This window comes from Conger conger, chromosome 10 (genome assembly GCF_963514075.1).
Source record: "Conger conger chromosome 10, fConCon1.1, whole genome shotgun sequence".
NCBI lineage: Eukaryota > Metazoa > Chordata > Actinopteri > Anguilliformes > Congridae > Conger > Conger conger.
The window spans coordinates 12,812,314-12,824,363 of NC_083769.1; the positions used below are offsets into that span (position 1 = coordinate 12,812,314).

The 12,050-nt window shown below is 44.2% G+C and overlaps 1 pseudogene; it reads left to right on the top strand.

The window, feature by feature from the left end:
* Positions 1 to 1,126: 1,126 nt before the first annotated feature.
* On the top strand, positions 1,127 to 10,959 carry LOC133138538 (tubulin alpha-1A chain-like; annotated as a pseudogene).
* Positions 10,960 to 12,050: the final 1,091 nt, after the last annotated feature.

Genomic DNA, 12,050 nt, shown 5'->3' on the forward strand with positions numbered 1-12,050 from the left:
TCGACACACCGAGTCCATTGAGTCAGGGTCAGAGGAGGCGATGCCTCCAGCTGTGTGCTCCAGGCCCCTCACGCGTTCCTGCTGACGCTATGATGAAGAAGACCGGAACCAGGTTGAGAGTCTGGAGAAAGTGTTTGGAGAAGCGATGTATAATTACACCACAGTTCTTTTCACACACAGGAACAATATGGAGATGACAGGGGACCGGTTGCAGGACTACATCGAAAATGCCAACCCCCACCTCAAAAGCCTGCTGGAGAGGTGTGGGCAGAGATACCATGTATTTGACAATAGGAAAAAAGATGACAGAAAACAAGTGAAAGAACTTGTGAAAATAGTTGATGAAATGGTACAGGCTAATGGTGGTAAGCACTACGAGAGACTTGGATCACCCTATATGAAAATCATATCCGTGTGTACCCTGTTCTCATTTGCAACTCTGCTGACATTCCTGTGGATATACTGGAATAACGTAGATGATGTCAGGCCCGTCTTGTTTTCTGGAATTGCCTTTGGGATAGGAGTTATATGGCTGGTGAAGAAAATATTAAAATACTGACCTCTGTGCCATGATCTGTCATAGCTTCAAAGGAGTAGAATGTTACATGATTGGATTGATTTTGACAAATACATCAAAATACATTTAATATAGTTCTGAGCATGGATATAGTGATGGGGTGGTCAGATGATCAAAAACTCAAAAGACAGATTTGATTCAAAGAATAATTTTAAATGAAAGACAAACATGCCCTCTATGGACCACTTCATTGATTACCATAGAATATATAACGAACAAGCAGACCAGCTTCCCCTCCTAACAACCAAGAAAGAGCTATGGTTAAACATCGCTCCAGCACACAGAGACAGTGGGAAATCGTCAGTTTGTGAATATCATTTAAAAGGCAATTAGGCAACATGCTCAATAAAGTTCAACATGCATCCTTCGTAATTTACTATTTTATTACTTGCATGAAAACAGTGCCATTAATGTGGTATTTTAGTAATATTATTAGCCAACTACAATTGTAGAATTATTAGTGTACATATAGCTTTATAGATTGAGATGCAACTAAGAGCAACAGCTGATTTCAGAGGCTTGCGGTCGTAACAATGGTGGTCACTAGCGGAGTGAGCTGACAACATCACTCATGTAAGTGCCAGCTATTGTTATTGTAGTAAGTTTCTTTGCATGCCGTGTATATGGTCACTTGCAAGGTTGTGAGTCATGTGGTGTTGGTGGTACGTCTGCAGCACTATAGTATACCGCTTTTGAACGCTTTTGATCGCTCAACACTAACAAATGAATTTCTTTTTTTTAACTTTGGGAAGTTGTTTCACTGTGTTTTTTATCAGCAATAAATATGTAAAACGCAACATCTTTGGAGCGAAGATTTATTGACAGCGCGTCCGGCAGGTAAAAGTTTTCCCCTGCTTAGCCTCTCGGCGACTACAGTTTTACTTCTTTCGATAGTCGCTCTACATTGTCAGCAAAAACAAGACAAATTGAGGTGAATTGGAGCCGCGAGGGACTCATCAAGCCACGCTTTGGACGCGGAGCAAATGGATGGAAATTGAATGATTGATCCCAGCCAGGGCGCATCGCATCGCATCAGCCGGGCAACATCGCATGGTGATTAGCGGTATGTAACCTGTTTGAGTTCTGCTGTTATGTTGGTTTGTTGGAAACAGTTTGAACTGGTTGCTGCCGAATGGAAATTGGCGTGTTGTCTCGGTCTGTTGATTGTCGCGATGAGAGGTTGATGCAGTGTTTGGACTGTGACGTCCGGCTAGTGCAGCGCTGGATTTCATGAAGTTATGAGCGACTTCTGTGGCCGTTTGTATTGCTGGTTTTGCATCGGATTCTCTTCGTGATCTTTTTTCTGTGCATGCAAAATGAGTGTTACAAATGCTGGTTCAACTGTTGGCAAACCTGAAGAGAAAAGAAAAATAATTCTCACGGAAAAGGCAATGATGAATAAAATTGAATCAATTCAAAAGGAGCGTAAAAGGAAAGTGGATGAAATAAAACTTCTGATTTTGTCTCTCAAAGAGCTCATCAGGGATGAAAAAAATGTTTCACTGGTCAAATCTCAGTTTGATGTCTTGATGCAATTATCTGATGATGCTACTGCCTTACATGAATCACTGATGCTGTTGATTCCCACCGATGAACAACAAAAACAAAATGAATGGTTTTCAAAGGTCAATAAACATAAGGAAGGATGCATTAAGGATGTTGAAGCATGGTTTAAAATAACCAACATACCTCTGGGTAAACCCTTGTCGGAAACTCACATGTCTGGAAGGGAGGCTTCAGCAGTGGAAAAGGAAGCACAGGAGGATGTGGATAATGGAAAAGAGCTTCAATTTCACCAAAATCCTCGAAACGATGATCAGGATGAAATAACGCCATTTGACAGCATTTCAAATAAAGGCAGCATGAAACATGGCACAAGGTCTAATGTGTCATGTACTGGACGAACCACCCCCTGTCCAACCACCTTACCCAGATAGGTGACCGTTGCGTTAGCAAACTCGCACTTTGCGAGGTTGACAGTCAAGGAAGCTTCAACAAACTGATCCAGGCAGGCACCTAGACGCTCAACGTGTTGAGGCCAGGTGTCGCTATAAACAACCACATCATCCAAGTAGACTGCACAACCCTCCAGACTGGTCAGTACTTTGTTCATGAGGCGTTGGAATGTGGAAGGGGCATTTTTGAGACCAAATGGCATGACTGTATAGGTATATAGTCCACTGTGCGTCAGTATGTCACTTCTTTGATCTACCGATAAATAATCAAACCGAGACTTCAAGGCTTTGTAGAAAATCTGAGTTGTTCAGCCGGCCCTGGAACATTCTGATTCTGGCATTCTGATGTCCTCCGCCACCCTTCTAGTATCTGGGACTAACTTAGACATGAGATCCGCAACACTTAAGGTAACAGGCAACACAGGCAACTTAAAAGTTTTACCATACACTTCAGGTGAGGAAACCACACCAGTTTCAGGAGGCAGACCTGGATTTGCGGCACCATTGGTTACAGTTTCCAATGCAGTGGAACTGTAATAGGGCTTCAGTTAATTATTGTGACATAGCTGAACACTCCTTCTACGGTCAGGAGTGTGAATCAAATAGTTCAAATCTGGTTGACAACGGTCCACGATATAAGGACCTGCAAATTTAGCCTGGAAAGGGCTTCCCAGGATCGGTAACATGGCCAGTACCTGATCACCGGATTTAAAACTTCGACCTTTGGCACCCCGGTCAAACAGATGTTTCATTTTTCGCTGGGCGTTACCCAGTGCTTTCTGGGCTGCAGCCTGAGCTTGATACAGACGTAGCCGAAAACCGCTAACGTAATCCAAAACATTCTCAGGGGGCTCTTTGGTCCGCCACCCATCAGCAATTTCTGCAAAGGGACCACGGACAGCATGACCAAACACAGGCTCATTTGGACTGAATCCCGTGCTTTCTTGGGCAACCTCTCTAATGGCCAACAACAGCCAAGGGAGGCCTTCTTCCCAGTCACGACAGAGTTCTGTGCAATATGAACGCAAAAGTGACTTCAGCGTTTGATGAAAACGCTCTAAAACACCTTGACTTTGTGGATGGTGTGCACTCGAGACATTATGTTGTGTTCTCAGCTGTTTAAGAGCCTTAGCAAACTGCTTAGATGTAAAATTAGACCCTTGGTCTAGACTGAATGACCTTTGGAATACCAAAGGTAGACATAAATGTGGTCAAAGCCTTCAGTACAGACTTTGTGGTGACAGAATGCAGAGGATATGCCTCTGGATAATGTGTGGACTGACTCATGACCGTCAGTAAATAACAACGTCCAGGCTTTGACGGAGGAAGTGGGCCTACACAGTCCACAATCAGATGCTCAAAAGGATTGGCTACTGCCAGAATGGGATACAGGGGCAAAACAAGAGGGCAAGGCAAGCTCGAAAATCAAAGTCAAAGGGGTGTCTTTAGGAATCTCAATATATAGGCGTACAAGTAATAAATGATCAACGTTCTGACAGTGGGTGAAACGGAGACTGAGGTTCAAATACATGAGGGAAGGTGGGTTAAATAAATAAACAACAGGTGGGGAAACATAATAGGGTAATAACATCATAACAGGAGGGAGCCGAAAACGCGGACTGGATGCACGTAACCAAACATGTAAAACATACGGCTCCGGATTAGTGAGTAGACATTTGCATAGATTTAAGACGTAGTGATAGTCAGAGACAGGTGCGAACACTTCGCTGAAACTAAGCGAGTAATCAGGGATAGCATAGGGAGGCGGAGTTATAGAACAGTGCAGAAACACTAAGAGATTGCATTAGTGAATTAGTTATGTTTATATTTCTGACTACCCAATAAAAGGGACTGTTAGTTAGTTAGTCAGACAGACAGTAAGTGTATTAATCGGATTAGTACTGTACAATATCAAGATTAGTAGTAGTTAGTAAGAATGGTGCTTTACAACATTTAACTAGCAAGAGAAGCAGGAAGTAAGAACTGCGAGATTGGAAGGAATGTTGAAAACCCGAAACTACCGTAAACACCCGAATAGTGGGACACGCAGACAGGGGAGTGACTCGGCTGGTAAACATTCAGGCGCAGACATAACAGGGAATCACAAATGAGAAACTGTAATGGAAAACAATAACCAAGAAGTATGATAATGAATAAATAACAAGAATAAACATAAATACAAACAGGCCAGATACAGAACAGTACAGTACCCCCCCCACCCCATTCATATATTATTATTGTTGTTGTTGTCCATATTATGTAGTTGCCCAGCTAAGTACTTAAATTATAGAGCAGTTTCCACAATAATTATATTATACAATATTTACACCCATGTTACCTTAAATTATATGAATGTACAGTAAATACATATACTTATTGTTCTATTTTTTCTTTGTTTAGTACAATAATGACTGTAATGCCAGGCATTACAGTATAATTAGGCACACAGTATAATTAGTACAGGTCTCTTGGTTACTTTCATACATTTCATTACTAATGTTACTTTGATATCTCCAGGTGATCAGCATGTGGAGGCATGTATATTTTCTCCCAGGTAGGCTACAGATGTACTTCCGAAGAGGTCTGTGAAGTCCTTGAGTGTTTTTGTTTTCGCTGCCTGCCCTCATTTCACTACGTAGTATTTCTCTTGTCCTCCCTAGTTCCCTCCATGTGTTTCCTTCCCATCCCTGTCCTCTCTCCTCTCCCCAGGTCCCAGTCAGGTCGAAGGTTCGCTTCCCGCCAACATGGGCAGAATATCTCAAAGCTCATCTTCCCTCCCGGACCGCTGGTATTGATCTCTGTGTGGCTGGTGGCTTCTGGAACTGCCAGTCCGCCGTCCAGAAAGCAGACTTCATATCTGCCTATGCCTCCCACCTCAACCTTGACTTTCTTGCTTTAACTGAAACGCGGCTCTCACCAGAGAACACAGCCACCCCGGCTGCCCTTTCCTCTGCCTTTTCTTTTTCCCACACACCCAGAACCTCTGGCAGAGGAGGTGACACAGGTCTCCTAATCTCATCCTCATGGAGATCTAGTGTCTTCTCCTCATCCTTCACCTTCTCCTCTTTTGAATTTCATGTGGTTTCTGTTACTTTGGTTACTTTGCCGTGCAAACTGTTTATTATTGTTGTTTATTGCCCCCCGGGTCCTCTGGGGAGCTTCTTGGATGAGATGGACATACTTTTTAGCTCCTCACCAGTCAATGACACCCCCCTGATCCTCCTGGGTGACTTCAACCTCAACTCAGAGTCCACCCAGTCTACCTTTCTCTCCCTCCTTTCTTCTTTTGACCTTACCCTCACTCTTTCCCCTCCCACCCACAAAGCAGGCAACCTTCTTCACCTCATCTTCACAAGTAGCTGCACAACAACCAACCTCTCTGTAACACCACTCCATATATCTGACCACTCCTTCAACTCTTTTTCTCTTCCACTTTCCTCTAACACCCATCCATCTCTCCCACCATCCACTGTCACCTGTCGGCGGAACCTACGCCACCTGTCTTCCTCCACCCCCTCATCTACAATCCTCTCCTCCCTACCAACCACGGAGTCTTTCTCTCGACTGTTTCCCAATGATGCTGCTACAACTCTCATGTCCTCCCTCTCATCTTCCTTTGACTCTCTGTGTCCCCTCACCACCAAATTAGCTCGGGCCGCCCCCCCTCAGTCCTTTGGTTTCACCATGTAGTATACACGGTACTTTTTATACACAGCCCCGAATTCCAATGTTTGAGACATATTAACATAATGTCAAATAAAATAGTAATGTTTTGTAGTTTGTTGCATATTGTTTGCATGCCATGACTTCTTGAAGTCTGTACAGTACTGTGTAAAAGTCTTAGGCACCTGTATAACATTCTGTTATAAGATTCTTAAAAAATTATTCAATGAAAGGTCCTAAATAAATGTACTACACATTTTAAATTACATTTTAGTAATTTGGCAGAATAGTTAAAAACTGAATGAAATCAATATTTTTTGTGACCACCCTTCAAGCTTTAAAACTGCATCACTTCCCCGCCCCCCCCTTTCTGATACCCCTATCCTTGTCTAACCCCCCCCCCCCCCAAAAAAATTGCACTTACGATGACGACTATATGTTTAGAACAGCATTCCATGTGTATTTTCCTAGTTCTGGATGTGATGCTTTGACTTGTGGTAGAACCTATGCACTTGTAAGTCGCTTTGGATTAAAAGCGTCTGCCAAATGACAAAAATGTAAATGTAAATGTAATAGTCAACACTGTCCTGCAGTTCTATAAGACAATCAGCAGGGAGGTTGTTCCAAGCATGTTGGACAACTGGCCACAGTTCCTCTGCAGACTTTGGATGGCTCCTTGCTTCCGATCTCAGACAGCCTTGATCCAGTTTTTATGTAAAAAGTAGTCAATTGCTTATTTTAAATTAAATACAAAAATGTCTCCGTAAAATCTTTTGGAAAATGAATATTTGGAAATCTCAAATGTGTTCTTTTATACTAACACACACAAAGAAATAAACATATAATAAAGTCTAGGGTACCTAAGACTTCTGCTCAGTACTGTACATAATAAACAGTCAGATGCCCATTTCAGGGCATCATAATGTCTCAGACAAATAGCTTCACAGGTGTTTCTTATTAGTCAAATGCCATTAGTCCGGTCCGGTCCTGGGTTCGAATCCCCGTCGGCCGGGGCCTCTCTGTGTGGAGTTTGCATGTTCTCCCCGTGTTTGCGTGGATTGACACTATATTGCCAAAAGTATTCGTCTGCCTTCACACACATATGAACGTGAGTGACATCCCATTCTTAAGCCATAGGATTAATATGATGTCGGCCCACCCTTTGCAGCTATAACAGCTTCAACTCTTCTAGGAAGGCTTTCCACAAGGTTTAGGAGTGTGTTTATGGGAATTTTTGACCATTCTTTCAGAAGTGCATTTGTGAGGTCAGACACTGATGTTGGACGAGAAGACCTGGCTCGCAGTCTCCGCTCTAATTCATCCCAAAGGTGTTCTATCGGGTTGAGGTCAGGACTCTGTGCAGGCCAGTCAAGTTCTTCCACACCAAACTAGCTCATCCATGTCTTTATGGCCCTTGCTTTGTGCACTGGTGTGCAGTCATGTTGGAACAGGAAGGGGCCATCTCCAAACTGTTCCCACAAAGTTGGGAGCATAAAATTGTCCAAAATGTCTTGGTATGCTGAAGCATTAAGAGTTCCTTTCACTGGAACTAAGGGGCCGAGCCCAACTCCCGAAAAACAACCCCACACCATAATCCCCCCTCCACCAAACTTTACACTTGGCACAATGCAGTCAGACAAGTACCGTTCTCCTGGCAACCGCCAAACCCAGACTCGTCCATCAGATTGCCAGACGGAGAAGCGTGATTCATCACTCCAGAGAACACGTCTCCACTGCTCTAGAGTCCAGTGGCGGCGTGCTTTACACCATTGCATCCGACGCTTTGCATTGCGCTTGGTGATGTAAGGCTTGGATGCAGCTGCTCGGCCATGGAAACCCATTCCATGAAGCTCTCTACGCACTGTTCTTGAGCTAATCTGAAGATCACATGAAGTTTGGAAGTCTGTAGCTATTGACTCTGCAGAAAGTTGGCGACCTCTGCGCACTATGCGCCTCAGCATCCGCTGACCCCGCTCTGTGATTTTACGTGGCCTACCACTTCGTGGCTGAGTTGCTGTTGTTGCTTCTACTTTGTTATAGTACCACTAACAGTTGATTGTGGAATATTTAGTAGTGAGGAAATTTCACGACTGGACTTATTGCACAGGTGGCATCCTATCACGGTACCACGCTCGAATTCACTGAGCTCCTGAGAGCGACCCATTCTTTCACAAATGTTTGTAGAAGTACTCTGCATGCCTAGGTGCTTGATTTTATACACCTGTGGCCATGGAAGTGATTGGAACACCTGAATTCAATGATTTGGATAGCTGAGTGAATACTTTTGGCAATATAGTGTATATATATGTGTGTTTTAGTAAAAAAGAACACATTTGAGATTTCCAAATAGTCATTTTCCCAGAGATTGAATTTTTACAGAGACATTTGTGTATTTAATTTTAAAAAGTGACATATTACTGTAAGTAATTGACGACCCTTTACATTAAAAACTTGATCAAGGCTGCCTGAGCTCAGATTCTCAAATTCTTGACTGACCAAGTCATTCACCTAATCTGAATTCAATTGAACAAGCATTTTATATGCTAGAGAGAAAACAAGAGGCAACTAAGGCCCAAAACAAGCAGGAGGTGAAGATGGCAGCAGTACAGGCCTGGCAGAGCATCACCAGTGAAGAAGCTCAGCACCTGCTGATGTCCATGGGTGATAGAGCAGTCATTGTATGCTAAGGATATGCAATAACATTCTACCTTCATTTACATGACATTAACATATCCAAGAATTTATGGTGCCCCAAAATGGAGGGGGCTATGAATAAAAAGTGCTGTAAATAGACAGAGTACAAATACCCTTAAATAACAGCTGAGAATGTGCAATTTACCACATGTGAATTGTTTTGATTACAAATCTAAGTACAGAGCCAAATCAAGAAAAACTATGTCTTTGTCACAAATATTATGGAGCTCAATGTATGTGCAATGTTTTCATAGAGATCTGAAGTTCATCGCTTCTTCCCCCCCTCTCCCCAGCGTGAGTGCATCTCCATCCACGTGGGCCAGGCTGGTGTCCAGATTGGCAATGCATGCTGGGAGCTCTATTGCCTGGAGCACGGCATCCAGCCGGACGGGCAGATGCCCAGTGATAAGACCATCGGAGGAGGGGACGACTCCTTCAACACCTTCTTCAGTGAGACGGGAGCAGGCAAGCACGTCCCCAGGGCTGTGTTTGTGGATCTGGAGCCCACTGTAATTGGTAAGTAATCTTATCCTTGGCCTGCAGAAATGAGTTTGTCACATGTGTCCCGGAGCTGTCCTGCTAACTCCTGTGTCTCTGTCCGTCTCCCCAGATGAAGTGCGCACTGGGACTTACCGCCAGCTGTTCCACCCTGAGCAGCTCATCACTGGAAAAGAAGATGCTGCCAAGAACTACGCTCGCGGCCACTACACCATCGGCAAAGAGATCATCGACCTGGTGCTGGACAGGATCCGCAAACTGGTGGGTATCTGTCTGAGCCCTGTGAGACTGGAGGGCGGTATATATGCAGTTGCGTGTTGAGCCATACCAGGTCTTCTCCAGCAGTAATGTGGCTCCACTCTCTCCCCAGGCCGACCAGTGCACAGGCCTGCAGTGCTTCCTGGTCTTCCACAGCTTTGGAGGAGGTACTGAAATCTACGCCGTAGATTTCTCGTCCTACGGCAAGAAATCCAAGCTGGAGTTCTCCATCTACCCAGCTCCCCAGGTGTCCACAGCTGTGGTGGAGCCCTACAACTCCATCCTGACCACCCACACCACCTTAGAGCACTCTGACTGCACCTTCATGGTCGACAACGAGGCCATCTATGACATCTGCCGTAGAAACCTCGATATCGAGCGCCCCACCTACACCAACCTCAACCGGCTCATTGGCCAGATTGTGTCCTCCATCACAGCCTCCCTACGATTCGATGGTGCCCTCAATGTTGATCTGACAGAGTTCCAGACCAACTTGGTGCCCTATCCCCGAATCCACTTCCCTCTGGCTACCTATGCCCCAGTGATCTCTGCTGAGAAGGCTTACCATGAGCAGCTTTCTGTGTCAGAGATCACCAATGCCTGCTTTGAGCCAGCCAATCAGATGGTGAAATGCGATCCCCGTCACGGCAAGTACATGGCCTGCTGCCTGTTGTACCGTGGTGACGTGGTGCCACGTAAACGCCGCCATCGCCACCATCAAGACCAAACGCACCATCCAGTTTGTGGACTGGTGCCCCACTGGTTTCAAGGTTGGCATCAACTACCAGCCGCCCACCGTGGTTCCTGGTGGAGACCTGGCCAAGGTGCAGAGAGCGGTGTGCATGCTGAGCAACACCACCGCTATCGCCGAGGCCTGGGCCCGCCTGGACCACAAGTTCGATCTGATGTACGCCAAGCGCGCCTTCGTGCACTGGTACGTGGGAGAGGGCATGGAGGAGGGAGAGTTCTCCGAGGCCAGAGAAGACATGGCCGCCCTGGAGAAGGATTATGAGGAGGTGGGGGTTGACTCCATCGAAGGCGAAGGAGAAGAGGAGGGAGAGGAGTAGTAAAGGTGCTACACTTACGTGGAAATAACTCACTATAAAATCTCATTTTATCCATACGTGAATCTACTGACATCTGTGGAAGGTGGGAGGTGGCAGGATGGCAGGCTCTTTGTAATCACATAGTAAGAATCTTTAAAAGATTAACTGTTTGATAGTTGTCAGATCTGTGATCATGGTGTTTGATTTAATTTAATGTTTTGGCATATTATTTATTTCCCATCACATAAAATTTTTATCAAAAAAAGAATTGTGTGCATTTGTTGCAGAGAAGAACTTAGGCATGAAAGTGTCAATTAGTGAATCAGTACAGCTAATAAGGAATAATAATCTGTTGACCTTGAGAAGTAAAAGCCTGGCATTTAATAAAGGGAGACAGGGCGACATGGCACAGGCAGTAACAGCAGTTGTCTGGCAGTTGGAGGGTTGCCGCCTGGGCTGTGTCGAAGTGTCCCTGAGCAAGACACCTAACCCCGAAATGCTCCTGACGAGCTGGTCGGTGGCTTGCATGGCAGCCAATCGCCGTCGCTGTGTGAGTGTGTGTATGAATGGGTGAATGAGAAGCATCAATTGTACAGTGCTTTCGATAAAGGTGCTATATAAATGCCAACCATTTACCATTTATAAAGGATTTACACAAAACCAATATTCCTAGTTCATTCAAGCTCTCTTACAACATCAATGGATGGCAAGGTGGGGCAGTGGGTAGCGCTGTCACCTCACAGCAAGAGGGCATTGCTGTGTGGAGTTTGTCTGTTCCCCTATAGGGTTTCCACCCACAGTCAAATACTTGTTTGATTTATAAATGTGATTTTTATTCACACATTTTACAGAAGGCCGGTCTGACCAAAAAAAGCTTTTGCAACAGAACATCGCAATTATATTACTTAAACAAAAATTAAACATCATGTAAAGTAAAATACAGTGGGTTCCCCTCACAGGCAATGCACAAAAATACTAAAATTAAAAATGCCTACCTGTGAAAAATACTGTTCATAAATGTTTCAACTGAGCCATCCAAAATCAAACTTTAATTTATAAAAAAAAAATCGATTTCACCAAAATAACGGTTCCATAATTATAGTGGAATTATAGTGGTTTAGTACTTGGTGCATCCACCTCGGGCAAGGATAACAGAATGATCCTGTAATGCTTGATATGGTTAAGGAACACACCAAGTAGTCTATACAAAAACAACTAGGTATAATCCCTCATGAAATAGTAAATTATACAAATTAACACCATCCAAAAAAATTACTCCAAACACACAAATTATACAAAGGAAGAAGAACGCACACAAATTAGACTCTTCAAACAAGCCCCAAAGGTGCTTTGGGTTTG